Source organism: Bombina bombina, chromosome 6 (genome assembly GCF_027579735.1).
Source record: "Bombina bombina isolate aBomBom1 chromosome 6, aBomBom1.pri, whole genome shotgun sequence".
Lineage (NCBI taxonomy): Eukaryota > Metazoa > Chordata > Amphibia > Anura > Bombinatoridae > Bombina > Bombina bombina.
Window position 1 is genome coordinate 562,717,733 of NC_069504.1, and position 19,000 is coordinate 562,736,732.

Genomic DNA, 19,000 nt, shown 5'->3' on the forward strand with positions numbered 1-19,000 from the left:
TATTGTTTTATACACCCACACACACACTGTATTTATATGTATATAATCTATACAGCCTGGTTACTGAAAGTAAATTAAAACCAATAAAGGGCTGAATGGTTGCCTTTGGGCCTGAGGATAGACACCCATGGTTACAATTTTGCATGGCAGGGGTGACATTTTTATTTATTATTTAGGATTCAACTGATACTGAATACTGAGAAGCCAGACACAGTTTTTAGAACACATGAAGAGGCATTTGTATATAGATGATGTTGAATACTCCAAAAAGTAAAGAGCCGTAGTAATATTTTAGGAGATGTTACTACCTGGCTCTCAGGATGTGTAAGGCTCTGTAATGTAAACATCTGATATCATGATCTTGATAAGGTTTGTGTGTGCACTCACTCTGCAGCAAGAAACAATGATAATGTGATTTAAAGTAAAATTATGGTCACAATGCGTCATTTTCTTTAACCATTAACACGTATACCAAGTAATTGTGAAGCAGGTAACACTAGCAGAGGAAGCAGGAGGCATGAGGGCACAGTAACATTGAAAGCAAAACAGGTCACCTTGCACATTGGGATGAAACTGGTAATATATTATCTTGCACAGGTCAGCATTCTGCAGATAATCTGGCCTGCTGACCATACATTTATAGACATACAGACACCAACATAGATAAACAGACTACACATACTATTGGTGTATAAAATCAAGTAATTGGGCATATCCTACTTCAAGATGTTTCACCAACACCTGCAATTGCAAGGACTATTTTCCTTTTTGTGTACACATGCATTTACCTTGCAAATCTCATCCATGACAGCAAATCCAGACTCCTCCTCTTTCATAGAATTTTAGCGACATAAGGTGCAATAGTTGTATTTCTGCTGGGGGGAGCTAAATATTCCTAGAGCAAGCTAGACATAAATGTAAGCACCATATGTTCTATACAGTGCGGGGTGATCACACAGCTGACAGGCTCATATTTAGTGTATTGTAGGAAGTGTTGCTGCCCATTACTATCGCACTATCCCTCTAACCAGACTGTGCTCCAACATCTCCCACCAGCAGCAACAGTGTTTACCGAAGTGTTTCTGTTCTCTGTCCTGGGGAAACTCTGTTCCCATGCATTCCAGCTGGACTTGACCCCTGCATCCAAGCATTCTGCTGGCCTTATTCGCTGCAATACTTTAATTGTTTACTAAATTTTGAATTATTTGAAATAATAATTCCCAAGTCCCATTCCTCATTTGTAACAGTCAGTAAAGTGTTATTGAGTCTGTAATTAACGTTTGGATTTTTCTTCCCTAAATGCATAATTTTGCACATTGCATTGTTATACTTTACATTCCAATCCTCCAATTTGTGGATATCACTTCTCATTTGGTCCACCATCCCTTGAACATCAGCTCCATTACAACCCCCCCCTCTGCTAAATGTACCCCATTTAATAAGAGACTCTGTTTTTTATCTTTAACCCTTTCACTACAGGGGATTTCAGAGAAAAACATGCCCCAAATATTGGATAATTTTAAGCATTTTTTATATCACTTCATTTAAACAGAAATAGAGGGCGCGATCCGATATAGATCACAGTTTGCGGCGCAAGCGAGGGAACCCGCGTCGCCCGCAGTTTCAGCTCGCAACTCGAGCTATCCCATATACAGCGCCGTCAGATGCTAACGTGCCGTAAGTCTGACAAACCAGCGATGTCCAGAAATCTGCGCAAGTACAAATTTCTGGCGTCGCCAGTGACTTGCGGCACGTTAGAAACTGCCGGCGCCTACAAAACCTGACTAAAGTCTAAATCACCCGCACTGTCTAACACGCCTCCCTAACATAGCCCGACAAGTCTAACACGCCTCCCTAACATAGCCCGACACGTCTAACCCTCTATCCGCTATCCCCCCTCACTAGCCTAACAATAAAATATGTATTAACCCCTAAACCGCCGCTCCCGGAGCCCGCCGCTACCTAATAAAGTTATTAACCCCTAAACCGGCGCCAGCTATATTAAATCTATAACCCCCTAAAGTGAGCCCCTAACACCGCCGCCACCTACCTTACCTACCCCCTAAAGTGAGCCCCTACCCCGCCGCTATCTATTTTAAAATTATTAACCCCTAATCTAATCCCCCCTACCCCGCCGCCATCTATATTAAATTATTCAACCCCTAAAATACTAAACTATCCCTACCACTAAACCTAAGTCTAACCCTACAAATAGCCCTGAAAAGGGCTTTTTGCGTGGCATTGCCCCAAAGTAACAGCTCTTTTGCCAGCCCTTAAAAGGGCTTTTGGCGGGGCTTTGTCACAAAGTAAACTGCTCTTTTGCCTACAATCTACATCCCCCTACACCGCGGCCACCTATAATAAATGTATTAACCCCTAATCTAATCCCCCTACACCGCCGCCAGCTATATTAACTATATTAACCCTAATTATATTAGGATTAATATAGTTAATATAGTTATTATATTATATATATTAACTATATGAACCCTAATTATATTAGGGTTCATATAGTTAATATCGTTATTATATTATATATATATTAAGTATAATAACCCTATCTAACTCTAACATCCTAACTAAACTCTTATTAAAATAAATCTAATATTAATATTATTAATTAAAATATTCCTATTTAAATCTAAATACTTACCTATAAAATAAACCCTAAGATAGCTACAATATAATTAATAATTACATTATAGCTATGTTAGGGTTTATATTTATTTTACAGGTAAATTGTTAATTATTTTAACTAGGTATAATAGCTATTAAATAGTTATTAACTATTTAATAGCTACCTAGTTAAAATAATTACCCAATTACCTGTAAAATAAATCCTAACCTAAGTTACAAATACACCTACACTATCAATAAATTAAATAAACTACAAATATCTATCTAAAAATACAATTAAATAAACTAAACTAAATTACAAAAACAAACAAACACTAAATTACAAAAAATAAAAAAAAGATTACAAGATTTTTAAGCTAATTACACCTATTCTAAGCCCCCTAATAAAATAATAAAGCCCCCCAAAATAAAAAATTCCCTACCCTATTCTAAATTAAAACAAGTTCAAAGCTCTTTTACCTTACCAGCCCTTAAAAGGGCCTTTTGTGGGGGACTGCCCCAAAGAAAACTGCTCTTTTGCCTGCAAAAAAAAACACAATACCACCCCCCAACATTACAACCCACCACCCACATACCCCTAATCTAACCCAAACCCCCCTTAAATAAACCTAACACTACCCCCCTGAAGATCTCCCTACCTTGTATTCACCCAGCCGGGCCGAACCGATCCAGGCGATGTGTTCCAGCAAGCGGCAGTGAAGTCTTCATCCATCTGGGCGATGTCTTGAAGCAAGCGGCAGAGAGTCTTCTTCCATCGGCCGCGGAGCATCCTTCCGGCACAACGACTTCCCGACGAATGAGGTTCCTTTAAATGACGTCATCCAAGATGGCGTCCGCCGAATTCCGATTGGCTGATAGGATTCTATCAGCCAATCGGAATTAAGTTAGAAAAATCTGATTGGCTGATTGAATCAGCCAATCAGATTCAAGTTCAATCCGATTGGCTGATTGGTTCAGCCAATCGGATTGAACTTGAATCTGATTGGCTGATTCAATCAGCCAATCAGATTTTTCTAACTTAATTCCGATTGGCTGATAGAATCCTATCAGCCAATCGGAATTCGGCGGACGCCATCTTGGATGACGTCATTTAAAGGTACCTAATTCGTCATTCAGTCGTCGGCCGGGATGGATGCTCCGCGGTGGCGGAGCGAAGAAAGAAGATTGAAGATGCCGCTTCATGGAAGATGCTGCCGGAAGGAAGAAGACTTTGCTGCCGCTTGGAGGAAGACGTCGCCGGAGGAAGAATTCTTCTTTGCCGCTTGGAGGAAGACGTCGCCGGAGGAAGAATTCTTCTTTGCCGCTTGGAGCAAGACATCGCCAGGATCGGATGAGGAGTTCGGCCCGGTGTGGTGAAGACAAGGTAGGGAGATCTACAGGGGGGTAGTGTTAGGCTTTTTTAAGGGGGGTTTGGGTGGGTTTAGAATAGGGGTATGTGGGTGGTGGGTTGTAATGGGGGGGGGTATTGTATATGTTTTTAAATGCAAAAGAGCTGAATTCTTTGGGGCATGCCCCACAAAAGGCCCTTTTAAGGGCTGGTAAGGTAAAGAGCTTTGAACTTTTTTTAATTTAGAATAGGGCAGGGAATTTTTTTATTTTGGGGGGCTTTATTATTTTATTAGGGGGCTTAGAATAGGTGTAATTAGCTTAAAAAACTTGTAATCTTTTTTTTTATTTTTTGTAATTTAGTTTAGTTAATTTAATTGTATTTTTAGATAGATATTTGTAGTTTATTTAATTTATTGATAGTGTAGGTGTATTTGTAACTTAGGTTAGGATTTATTTTACAGGTAATTGGGTAATTATTTTAACTAGGTAGATATTAAATAGGTAATAACTATTTAATAGCTATTAGACCTAGTTAAAATAATTAACAATTTACCTGTAAAATAAATATTAACCCTAACATAGCTACAATGTAATTATTAATTATATTGTAGCTATCTTAGGGTTTATTTTATAGGTAAGTATTTAGATTTAAATAAGAATATTTTAGTTTATAATATGAATTAGATTAATTTAATATAAATTTAGTTAGGGGTGTTAGGGTTAGATAGAGTTAATATAGTTAATATAAATACTATAGTAACTATATTAACTATATTAACCCTAATATAATTAGGGTTAATATAGTTAATATATATAATGTAATACCTATATTAACTATAATATACTTAGGGTTAATATAGATAATATAGCTGGCGGTGGGGTAGGTAGATTAAATTAGGGGTTAATAATTTTAATATAGATGGCGGCGGTGTAAGGGGCTTACATTAGGGGTTAATAATATTAATATAGCTGGCGGCGGTATAGGGGGATTAGATTAGTGGTTAATAATTTTTATATAGGTGGCAGCGGTGTAAGGGGTCAGATTAGGGGATAGATAAGGTAGATGGCGGCGGTTTTAGGGGTTCACATTAGGCGATAGATAAGGTAGATTGCGGCGGTTTTAGGGGCTCACAGTAGGGGGTTAGTTTATGTAGATGGCGGCGGGGGCCGGGAGCGGCGGTTTAGGGGTTAATAACTTTATTAGGGATTTCGGGGGGGGGGATCGCGGTTGACAGGTAGCTAGACATTGCGCATGCGTTAGGTGTTAGGTTTTATTTAGCAGATCGCGGTTGACAGGTAGAAAGACATTGCGCATGCGTTAGGTGTTAGGTTTCTTTTCTAGTTAGTTTAGGGAGTTACGGGGCTCCAATAGTCAGCGTAAGGCTTCTTACGGCTGCTTTTTGTGGCGAGGTGAAAATGGAGTAAGATTTCTCCATTTTCGCCACGTAAGTCCTTACGCTGCATATTGGATACCAAACTGCGCTGGTTTGGTATACCTGCCTATGTCCCAAAAAACTACGGGCGACGGCAGAAATATACGCGCGTAACTTCTAGGTTACGCCGTATATGTGATACCAAACCAGCGTAAATATTGGCGTCGCCGGCTTTTGCGGGCGATGATTTTTATCGGATCGACCCCAGAGCTTTTTTTTTTTTTTTTTATTTACCTATGAAAACTAAATATATATTTAAAGAAGACAACCCAAAATATTAACCTAGTGCTTGTTTCAGTAGGGCTGGATATGGAGGAAGAGTCAGAGAAATGTCAGTGGTCATATGCATCAGATCAGTAACAAGAATCACGACCACTAATCCTCTATCATTTAAAATCTTTTGAAGGTAATAGAGAAGGGGGGGGACGACGACAATATGATGCTCTCATAACCTCCAGAGGATTATGGAGACTAAGTCAAGTAACATCTTAAATATTTTTAATTTTCAAATATGTTTTTGTGTGATATATCTTTTGTTTATCTATATACACACAAAATAAATATTACTCTACATAACAACATGTAATTGTGTAATATACATTAACCATGCTAAAACGTATGATCTTACTCAAAATGGAAAGGGATTTAATACCCAAATGAAGCAATCTATTGCCATACAGGATCTCTATAAAAAAGTACATTGTACTAATATAAGAAGTACTAAAAATGTTAAAGATTAACATGATACTTGAAATTTTAGTTCACACCAAACCACACAATGATATAGGAATCTTAATTTCTTAATATCTCTCTTTTACCAAATAAAATTGCACATAAAGATAAGGAATGTAGATATGTGATTGACCTTTTACAATAGTTAATAAATAAGCTCAAAATACATATCAGACATTTTTCTATAAATAAATATATTATTATTATTAATAATAAATACTAGCTATACATACAGACATAAGGGAGTCCTTCTGCACTATACCTATACATATGCGTATACATATAGCTATATATAGATTTTCCCTGTTGTTCTGCTTCTGAAATGAATAAATAATGGACATTTAGTTCAGCACACTGAATTATTTTAACTTGTCATTTGAAATTCAGCTACTTATCACTGAGAGATTTAGCAAACTACCACATTGCACAAGCATACATCATTATTACTAGTCATAATTATACTTTTTATGTGTTTTTCCCATCATGCTTGGTGTTCATCAGGTGGCAGCTAGCCTAGCATGTGGTCTTAACTCTCTATGTTTTTCAGTCTGTAATGTTTATTCACTATTGAAGTTTGAATAACAGAGCAGTAATTTTGTTTAAGGAACACTGAACACCAACATATTCTATTATGTAGATGAAAGAGCTGCAATTAAACATAGTTAAATATTTGTTTGCATGAAAAAAAGTAAAAGCTCTGTAAATAAATTTAAATGGAAACCTGCGTGATATGCATTTTACGTACCTAGGTATTCAATATGTTACCTGCTTATAATGACAACTCCCACTGACCTGTGAGGAGGCGAACAAACCTCCAGAACCTCCAGAAGTCTGGTAACAAATAATGTTTAACTGAGTGCAGCAAATATTCTTTAAACATAAAATCCTCTTTAAGAAGGGAGAAAATATTTATAGGCATATTAAAAGATTCATTCTGTAGTAAAAAATCATATTCATACAGAGCAGGCAGTTTTGAGAGGCTTTTTAATTTACTTCCATTATCAAATTGTGCACAGTCTTTTTATTTGCACACTTTCTGAGGCACCAGCTGCTACTGAGCATGTGCACAAGTTCACAGTGTATATGTACATGAGTCTGTGATTGGTTGATGGCTGTCACATGATACAGGGGGCCAAGTTAATTATGAAATTTGTCAGAAACAATGATATTGCTCATTTAAAATTCAGGATGTTTTTAAATAGCCTTTTTATTCTGCACTTATTGATTATGCAGTTATTTTGTATTGAATGATCCTTTAATATAAATAAATTACAGAGGTGCACCTAAAGTTAAGCTAGATAATATAAACTACCATATATTAGCTAAATAGCATATGCAATAATCGGATAGAAATCGGATATCGCGAGTTAAAGGGACATAATACTCATATGCTAAATCACTTGAAACTGATGCAGTATAACTGTAAAAAGCTGACAGGAAAATATCACCTGAGCATATCTATGTAAAAAAGGAAGATATTTTACCTCACAATCTCCTCAGCTCAGCAGAGTAAGTTCTGTGTAAAAAGTTATACTCAGCTACTCCTAGCTGCAAGTTAAAAAATAAATAAAAAAATGAAGAAATGAACAGCAGCCAATCAGCATCAGCAGTGCTGAGGTCATGAACTCTTTTACTGTGATCTCATGAAATTTGACTTAACTCCCATGAGATTTCATAGTAAGCTGAATAAGGAAATAATATGAGAGTGCATGAGGCTGATCCCCTAAGCTGTCCCAGGACAGACATACTAATATGCTGCTTAGAAATCCTTTACAATGGGAGGTGGCTACTGAGAAACTTTTGAGGTAAAATATCTTTCTTTTTTATATAGAGATGTTCAGGTGATATTTTCTAGTCAGCTTTTTACAGCTATGCTGCATCACTTTCAAGTGTTTAAACATTTGGGTATTATGGCCCTTTAAGAGCTCTGGTAAACTTTTATGCTTGAATAAAAAAGTGAACAAATGTCAATCTATTTAAAAAAAAATTCAATGGAAAACAAGGTTTTCCAATGGCTTTGAACATGAAACAAAATGAAAGGGTTTTCACATACAAAGTTATTTTTCAAGATACATCCTGTCGTGTCACATTACAACATTATGTACAGGGACTGGCAGGGAGCTTTGTGTCATAGCGTTTTCAGCTTTTCAAGCTTGCTCATTTACTGACTTCTATCAGTGACTATCAGTCATTGTCTGAATAAAAAATATTCTCAATCAGAAAATTAAGGTATGTACTTAGATTATAACTAAATTATGAAACATTATGATTTGCTGCACAGCTTCTAATTAAAATATTGCCAAGAGCTCTTGAAAACAAATATCTCCTCCACATTCAAGAAACAACAGAAAAACCCAATAGCTTGCAAGGCAATCTCAATTAGCACTGTATGCTTGATAGCAAGACTCTAACTTGCAGAAGGACTATTAACCCTTTAAATACGGTGGGACTTTAACTCCCGTTATAGCAAGACTCTAACTTGCGGTGAGACTCAAACCCATCCTCAGAGGGACTCAAACATCCTTATATGGTAGTAAACCGGCCAGACCTTGGGTCCAGATTCACAGAGGGAAAAATAGGAAACATAAACACTTCTCTACTTACCCTGTGCGAATCCCACACTCTGACACCAGAATTGTTAGAGGTTCTCTTAGAGCCGGGGTACCACTTCATAATAATCAGTATTCTACACTTATCACCTGGAATTGAGTAGTTCACATACAAGGCCTTGGAGAGCAAAAACAGACATGCACACACAATATAGTCTCAGTCTGCTCTGTTTATTTTTAGCAGGGCTGCGGTCATATAGTATACATCACATACATTGTAAATTGACACAGAGGGGCTTCATAAATGCCCCCTTATTGCACATCATCAGTGGAAAATTACAGAACTTCAGATATAAAATCCTTTCGGCTAGATTACGAGTTTTGCGGTATGAGTGAAAAAGCAGCGTTAAGCCTCATAATGCTGCTTTTTCACTAGCGCTAGTATTACAAGTCTTGCAGGTTTAGGGGCGCTGCACACTTTTTTGGCCTTAACGCAAATTAACTTACGCAATTTGCGTAAAGTCTTTTTTCAATGGGACTTCCACAGCGCCGGTATTACGAGTCTGTCTGGGAGGCCAAAAAGTGAGCAGTACACCCTATACCGCCAAGATAGATACCGTAAACTGAAAGTCAGTAGTTATGAGTTTTATGCTACAACGCTGTAACATAAAACTCATAACTAAAGTGCTAAAAAGTACACTAACACACATAAACGACCTATTAAGCCCTAAACCGACCCTTCCGCATCGCAAACACTAAAAATTTAATTATTAACCCCTAATCTTCCGCTCCCGACATCCCCACCACTAGAATAAACATATTAACCCCTAAACCGCCGCACTCCCGCCTCGGGCTTGGATGAAGACTTCTGCTGGCTTCGATGAGGACTTCTGCCGCTTCGTTGAGGATGGATGTCGGGTCTTCAAAACTGAAAGTGGATCTTCGGGGGTTAGTGTTTTTTTAAGGGTTTACTGGGTGGGTTTTAGTTTTAGATTAGGGCTTTTGGGCAATTGAAAAAGAGCTACATTATAATGTAGGTGTCGGTGATGTCGGAGGCGGCAGATTAGGGGTTAATAAGTGTAAGATTAGGGGTGTTTAGATTCGGGTTTATGTTAGGGTGTTAGGTGTAAGCATAAATTTTCTTTCACCATAGGAATCAATGGGGCTGCGTTACTGAGCTTTACGCTGCTTTATTGCAGGTGTTAGGCTTTTTTTCAGCCGGCTCTCCCCATTGATGTCTATGGGGAAATCGTGCACAAGCACGTACAACCATCTCACCGCTGACTTAAGCAGCGCTGGTATTGGAGTGCGGTATGGAGCTCAATTTTGCTCTACGCTCACTTCTTGCCTGATAACGCTGGGTTTATGAAAACCTGTAATACCAGCGCTGTAGGTACGTGAGCGGTGACAATAACTTGCAAGTTAGTACCGAGCAGCTCTTACCGCAAAACTTGTAATCTAGCCGTTTGTGTTTAATAAGAGACAAAGCTGTGAAGCTTCAACCTTGAAACAGTGATAAGCACATCTGCCTGAGCAAAGATATTTGGTGAGAGCATGTTTAACAAAGTAAATGCTGAGCTACACAAAGTAATGAGATAAAGATGTTCCCTGTAAAAGCATAAAATCAGGAGACTTAGTTTTAACATAATATCAAGTCAGTATTAGTTCAGAATGGCTGTATAGATACAAAATGGAGTCAGTATGGTTATATATTCTTAAAATATATACATATATATATATATTACATAAAAAACATCATATATATAGAAATATGAAAAGTGTCAGTAAACCTCAAAAATAATGTTATATAATTCTGCACATAGTGCAGAATTATATAACATTATATTAGCCTTATCTTTATAAAACATAATATTCCCTTTGATTTTTTTAAAACAATTACAGTTTTTCAGACCCACTCTCTGTGCTCTTCTGAGCGGGTCTGTTTTTTTCACACAGCGCATCGGGCCAGCTGTATAGTCACAGCCCAGCCCTGACCGCGCCATTATACACAGTGCAGCTCGCTTCTGCTGTGACTATACAGCTGGCCTGATGCGCTGTGTGAAAAAAACAGACCCGCTCAGAAGAGCACAGAGAGCAGGTCTGAAAAACTGTAATTGTTTTAAAAAAATCAAAGGGAATATTATGTTTTATAAAGATAAGGCTAATATAATGTGCAGAATTATATAACATTATTTTTGAGGTTTACTGTCCCTTTAAGGATAAATAGAACATATTCTGCTATGTGAAAAACATTGCAATGTGAAATATTTTTTATGTGTTGCTGAAATGTCAAATTTAATGGTCCTTTCAATTCTAGAAATCAGCTATCTTGATTTTTTTTTGAGGGGGGAGGCTGATGCTGGTTCTATAAAGTTAAATTTTAACCAAATTATGGGCTAGATTATGAGTGGAATGCTAGTTATTGATCCTGCTCACGGGTAGTGTGCGTATTACAAGTTAAATGTAAAGCATTTTCACATGAGTGCCAATCTGACGCTTGCTTAAAGTCGAACTTCAAATATCGTGACTATGTTAACAAATTCCCCCATAGACTTTTATGGAGTGTGAAAAGTAGAAAAAACATGAACACCCTTACTCATGCTCAAAGTGCGCTAACTCAACATTACTTATGAATAATTCATTATTGAAATTGAAGCATTTTTGCAATATACATTCATAATCTATTTTGCTTCCTTTTGCTGAAAAATACATCTAAAAATTGTGCTTGTAAAACTTTCTACCAGGGAGACTTGGGTCAATACTTTTATCTAATTTTCTGTTAGCTTTTGTTTACCCTCTCCTTCCATTGTAGTACTATGTAGTAATTTGCTCTTTAAATGTGGATTATCAGTTTTGCATCAAGAATCATGATAGAAAAACCATTCTGTGCAATAGCAGTGAACATACTAGGTAGATTAGTATTTTATTATTCATTCTTTTGTTTTGGGAAATCAGTGAAAATAAAAAACATAAAACAATGCACTCTAGTGGCTCAAATCTAGAACACAGGGCTGTGAGCCAGGAAATCTAGGTTCAATCCCAGACTCAGGCATGACACTTCCATATTCATGTTATAAAAAACTTTGAGTAACATGTCCCTTTAAGTGTATAAACAGCCTTTTAACCCCTTAAGCCAATTTGACACAAAGCATCTGCCTTCATATGGTAAGAAAAACTGATCATTTTCCCTTTACAATATGAAGGCAGATTGCTGTTACAGACAGTGACACTCTGTGTCTGTATCAACTTGCAATGATGCCATGGGTGCTGTAATAGGGTAGGAGGGAGGCAGGTGGGTGATGCATCATGGGCGGGAGGGGAGGATTCCTTAAACTACAGAATAAAACATTTGGTGAGATAAAAGGATAATGACAGGGGGAGGGGGGTCCCTATGAATTATTGCTTGGTGGGGGGACCCCTTCACTACAGAAAAGCTTATAATATTAATGATTAAATAAATAAAAATAATAATAATTCTCTAAACTGGGTACTGGCAGACAGCTGCCAGTTCCGAATATGGCTGCTTCTAGTGAGAGGGGGGGGGGGGGGGCTGGGGAGGGTTAGAGAGCTGTTTGGGAGGGGTGGAAAGGTTGAGGAGGGATTCCTACAGTGTAAACATTTTTTTTTACAAAATGTCCAAAACTACATACTGACAGACTGTCTGCCAATACCTAAGATGGTGGTGACCAGTGGGGTGGGGGGAGGAGGGAAGATAGGTGTTTGGGAGAAACCGGGTAGGGTCAGTTTGGTGGAAAATTAATACCTAAATGACAATACTATTACCCTTTATAGCTAATTAACCCCTTCCCTGCCGAGAATATTAGAAGTGTGGTGCACAGCTGAAATTAGTGACCATCTAATTACCAAAAAGTAATACCAAAACCATTTATGTCTGGTATTTCTGGACAAAGGATCACAGAGAAGCTTTTACAACCATCTGTGTTATGACTGCACAAGTGGTATGTAAATAATTTCAGTGACAAACCCCTAATTTGTGAAAAAGTTAACTTTTTTGTTTAATATGATAGCAATTGGCAGCAAAACGTGGCATGAAATATACCAAAATGGCCTCGATCGATCAACACCTAGTATTTGATAGGTAAATAAAAAAACAAGGCTTTATTTCTTTTTAAATGGTTAATTTGTGTATCACATTTCATAAAGGTCAGTTGGCTCTCCAAATTTTAGTAAATAAAGTCTCTAAAATAACAGATATTAGGAAGAAGAATCTCACTAAAACGTATCTGAGTGATATTAAAAATCAGAAAACTAATGTGGCACACAAATGTATAGCTTATCTGCCGTGCCTTTAATTAAAAGGGCACTGCAGACCATAATAAGCACATTGCTGTTGCATGAAGATAATGTTAATACAAGAACAACATCCTTACATAAGTGTCCTGTTATGCTTGTGATATAATTATTCATATAAGCACTTTCTGTATTTATTTCTATACATTTTCATATTTCATAATATTCAAACTAGTGTCTGGTATTAGACAATGGCTGACTCCATTATTACTGTTTCTATTTATATGCTAGTAATGAACAAATAAATGCAAATTGTATGTTAGTTCACTTCGTCATAGAAAGGTGTTCACTAATGGCATTTACATCTGCTGATAAATCCAGTATTGCACTTAAATAATTCTATTGGTGCTTAGAAAAGATGGAGCAGTGTTTCATCTTTTTAATAGAGAAAGTCAGTTTAGGAACAACAAATGTAAAGAAAGTACATGAAAATATTTCTTCCCTTAACATTCTCTCCACCTGTTAAACTCTATGCTAGCTCCTCCTCACTTCATCCTCTGTATGCATTTTACTTGCTCATTTATCCCCAGTCTCTTTTACAATTATGTAAAAAGCAAAGGCAACACATGCAGAACTTCATTTAGAGGGATGCAAACAAGGAATAACAACGCAATCTAATGTGCTACCTAGAGCTGACACCTTCAGTTTAGACTAAGGGGAGGATTTATGAAAGTGCGAGCGGACATGATACGATGTAGCGTATCATGTCCGCCGCACATCGATAAATGCAGACAGCATTGTGCAATGCCGCCCCCTGGAGATTCGCTGCTAGCAGGGGGTGTCAATCAGCATGATCGTATAGGGTGGGGCGGATTGATGTCCGCAGCCTCAGAGCAGGCAGACAACTTATAGAGCAACGGTCTTTAGACCGCTGCTTCATAACTGCTGTTTCCGGCGAGTCTGAAGGCTCTTGCAGAAACAGGGGCATTAAGCTCCATTTGGAACTTGATAATTCGGCCCCTAAACCCGAACACATGCGCCGTGCACAGCACATTCATTTTTACACTATGTATAATAGCAAATAAACACAAACTCCCACATAGATATTCACACTCTAACATACTTTCTATCTCATACACACCCTCACACACTCCATCTCACACACACACTCACACACACATTCTCTGTCTTACACACTCTCTATCTCACACACACACACACACACACACAAAAAGACACACTCTCACACACTCTCTAACTCTCTCACACAAACACACACACTCTCTATCTCACACACACACACAAAAAGACACACTCTCACACACTCTCTAACTCTCTCACACAAACACACACACTCAAACGCAAATTCTCTAACACACAAAAACACATTCTCACACACTCTCTATATCACGCACATATACACTCTTACACACTAAAACACACATTCTCTCCCTCACACACAAAAAGATACTCAGGCTCTCACACACACACTAACACGCACATTCTCTTTCTCACACACACAAAGACACTCACGCTCTCTCGCACACATATACACAGACACTCTCACACAAAGGGTTCGATTTAACAAGCAGCGGATGCTGCATCAACACCCCATCATTTCTGGTCCGCCAGAAACTGAAGTTAAGAAGCAGCAGGCATAAGACTGCTGCTCCTTAACTTCTCTGCCTCCTTTAAGGTGGCGGACTGGAATCATCCCAATCGGAAACGATGGCTGTGAGTGAGCAGGGGGCGGCATTGCAGAAGCATTTCACTAAAAATGCTTGTGCAATGTTAAATGCCGACAACGTATGCTGTCAGCAATTTGCGAGGTTGAGCAGACATGATTTGCTACATCAAATCGTGTCCGCTAGACCTATGGTAAATCTACCCTAAAGACCCACACAAAGACACTGACAAACACAAAGACACACACAATCAGCCAATAGAAAGCGAGCTCAATCCTATTGGCTGATTGGATCAGCCAATAGGCTTGAAGCTCAATCCTATTGGCTGATTGCATCAACCAATAGGATTTTTTCACCTTTAATTCCGATTGGCTGATAGAATTCTATCAGCCAATCGGAATTCAAGGAACGCCATCTTGGATGATGTCCCTTAAAGGAACCTTCATTCTACAGTAACCGTCGTCAGAAGAGAATGCTCCGCGACGGATGTCTTGAAGATGGAGCCGCTCCACATTGGAAGGATGAAGATAGAATATGCCGTCTGGATGAAGACTTCTGCCCGCCTGGAGGACCATTTCTTGCCATCTGGATGAAGACTTCTCCCGTCTTCGCTGAGGACTTCTTGCTGCTTGGATGAAGACTTCTCCTGGCTTCATTGAGGACTTCTTGCCGCTTGGATGAAGACTTCTCCTGGCTTCGTTGAGGACTTCTTGCGGCTTGGATGAAGACTTCTCCCGGCTTCGTTGAGGATGGATGTCCGGTTTTCAAAAACTATAAGTGGATCTTCGGGGGTTAGTGTTAGTTTTTTTTAAGGGTTTATTGGGTGGGTTTTATTTTTAGCTTAGGGTTTGGGCTGAAAGAGCTAAATGCCCTTTTAAGGGCAATACCCACCCAAATGCCCTTTTCAGGGCATTGGGGAGCTTAGGTTTTTTAGATAGGATTTTATTTGGGGGTTTGGTTGTGTGGGTGGTGGGTTTTATTGTTGGGGGGTTGTTTGTATTTTTTTTTACAGGTAAAAGAGCTGATTTCTTCCTTTTAAGGGCCATTGGCAATTTAGTTTAGGCTAGGCGTTTTTTTTATTTTGAGGGGGATTTTTTATTTTGATAGGGCTATTAGATTAGGTGTAAATAGTTTAAATATTTGATAATTTATTTTTTATTTTGTGTAATTTAGTGTTTTTTTTTGTAATTTAGTTAATTGTATTTAATTCATGTAATTTATTTAATTGTAGTGTAAGGTTAGGTGTTAGTGTAGCTCAAGTTAGGTTTTATTTTACAGGTAAATTTGTATTTATTTTAGCTAGGTAGCTAGTAAATAGTTAATAACTATTTAGTAACTAGTCTACCTAGTTAAAATAAATACAAACTTACCTGTGAAATAAAAATAAAACCTAAGATAGATACAATATAACTATTAGTTATATTGTAGCTAGCTTAGGGTTTATTTTATAGATAAGTATTTAGTTTTAAATAGGAATTATTTAGGTAATAATAGTAATTTTTATTTAGATTTATTTTAATTACATTAAAGTTAGAGGGTGTTAGGGCTAGACTTAGGGTTAGGTTTAGGGGTTTATAACTTTAGTATAGTTGCTGCGATTTTGGGGGCAGCAGATTAGGGGTTAATAACAGTAATGTAGGTTGCTGCAATGTTAGGGACAGCAGATTAGGGGTTATTAATATTTAACTAGTGTTTGCGATGCGGGAGTACGGCGGTTTAGGTGTTAATATGTTTCTTCTAGTGGCGGCGATGTCGTGAGCGGCAGATTAGAGTTAATAATTTTATTTTAGTGTTTGCGATGCGGGAGTGCCTCGGTTTAGCGGTTAATAGGTAGTTTATGGGTGTTAGTGTACTTTTTAGCTCTTTAGTTATGAGTTTTATGTTACGGCTTTGTAGCGTAAAACCCATAACTTCTGACTTTCAGTTTACGGTATGGATCTTGTAGTTATAGGCTGTACCGCTCACTTTTTGGCCGGACAGGCAAACTCGTAATACAGGCACTGTGGAAATCTCATTAAAAAAGGACTTTTGGAAAGCTGCGGTAGTTACGTTGCGTTACGACTAAAAAAGTGTGCGGTACAGATATACCTGCAAAACTCGTAATAGCAGCGGTAGTGAAAAAGCAGCGTTATGAGGCTTTTTCACCCAGAACGCAAAACTCGTAATCTAGCTGTAAGTATTTGACTATTAATAATGAACTGTATCCCTTTGTAAAAAAACAACAAAACATTCAAATAAGCATTATACGTTAAGTGAAACAAGTTAATAGAGGGCGTGCAAGCATACACATCCTTTTATTGGCACTAGTTTAACTTGAAGTTGGTTTTAGACCATAAGAAAACAGAACATAAAAAGCTGCTTGTATCTTTTATACACAAGAGTGGTAAATCAAACAAATATATTTAATAATAATAATAATAATAATAATTATTATAATATAATAATAATTTGCGATTTATATAGCGCTTTTCTCCCTGTGAGACTCAAAGCACTTTACAAATATACCAACATAAGACAATAAAAGTTAGGAGTTTCTGAAAGTCAGATAAGCGGACTGAATGCCTGATGGTGGGTCTTTAGCTTTTTTTTAAAAGTCTGTAAGGACGGTGCCTCTCTGATTGCGCACGTTAAAGAGTTCCAGAAAGTAGGGGCAGCATGGCAGAATGCTCTGGAGCCTGAGTTTGTCCTTATTCTTGGCACTTAGAGGAGGGATGTGTTGGCTGACCCAAGTGAGCGGGATAGGATGTAGGGTGTCAGGAGCTCTTTCAGGTACTGTGAGCCTTGGTTGTTTAACTTTGTTTAGCTTTGAAGGTCAGCAGGCCAATTTTAAAATATGTTCGCCATTTAATTGGAAGCCAATGCAGGGAGTAGAGAACAGGTGTTATGTGGGAGGAGTGAGTTTTAAAGGTCAGTAGTCTGGCTGCTGCATTTTGTACCATCTGAAGGCGCTGGAGTTCTTTTTTTGGGAGACCCAAGTAAAGTGAATTGCAGTAATCTAGCCTAGAGGAAACAAATGCATGGATTAATGTTGTCATATCATCCGGTGGAATTAAGTGTTGCATCCTGGCTATGTTTTTCAGATGAAAGTAGGCAGATTTTATTACGGAAGAAATCTGCTGTTTAAAAGATAGTCCAGCGTCAATCAGCACTCCGAGGTTTTGTACCTTTGCTGAACTAACGAGTTCAAAGCCTCCAAGCTCCAGGCCAGTTATGTTATCATGGGATATTTTTGATGCCCGGGGTCCCCTCACCAAGATTAACTCTGTTTTATCTTGGTTCACTTTGAGACAGCTAGCATTCATCCATTCTATGAGGTCTGTTAAGCAACTGTTTATGCGGCATGCTGGGTCTGTAGTATCTGGAGCAAAGAAGAAGTAGAGTTGTGTGTCATCAGCGTAACAATGATACCTTAGGCCATGTCGGTTAATGATGTCCCTCAGTGGTAGTAAGTAAATTGTGAATAGCATGGGAGACAGGATGGATTCTTCTGGAACTCCACAGGCGCAGATGAGCTTGATCCTGATATTAATCTCTGTGATCTACCTTCAAGGAAAGATTTAAACCAGTTAAGGACTGTGCCTCCTAGACCACAGATGTGCTGCAAGCGCTCTATTAGAATCCATGGTCAATGGTGTCAAATGCAGCTGAGAGATCCAGGAGGATTAGAATTGAGTAATCACCTTTGTCTCTTGCCATGAGGAGATCATTTAGCACTCGGACTAGCGCTGTTTCAGTGCTGTGGCGGCATCTGAAGCCTGACTGGAAAGGATTGAATATGTTTAGGCATGATAGATGGGCTTCCAGTTGAGTTGCCACTACTTTTTCAATTATTTTCCCCAGAAATAGGAGGTTGGATACTGGTCTGTAATTAGTCATGCAGTCTGGGTCTAATAAAGGTTTCTATAGGAGTGTTTTTTACCACAGCTTCTTTTAGAGGATCTAGAAAGTCTCCTGTTTTTAGTGAACACTGCACTATTTTTGTGAGGGCTGGGGCGAGTGTTTCAATATATACTGTATATATGTGTGTGTGTATGTATATATATATATATATATATATGTGTGTGTGTGTGTGTCTATATATATATATATATATATATATATATATATGTGTGTGTGTGGTATACATATATATAGTATGTGTGTTAGTGTATATATATATACACACTATATGTGTGTGTGTGTATATATATATATATATATATATATATGTGTGTGTGTGCGCGTGTATATATATATATATACTTACTGTATATATACAGTGGATATAAAAAGTCTACACACCCCTGTTAAAATGTCAAGTTTTTGTGATGTAAAAAAATGAGACAAAGATAAATCATTTATTTCAGAACTTTTTCCACCTTTAATGTGACCTAAAAACTGTACA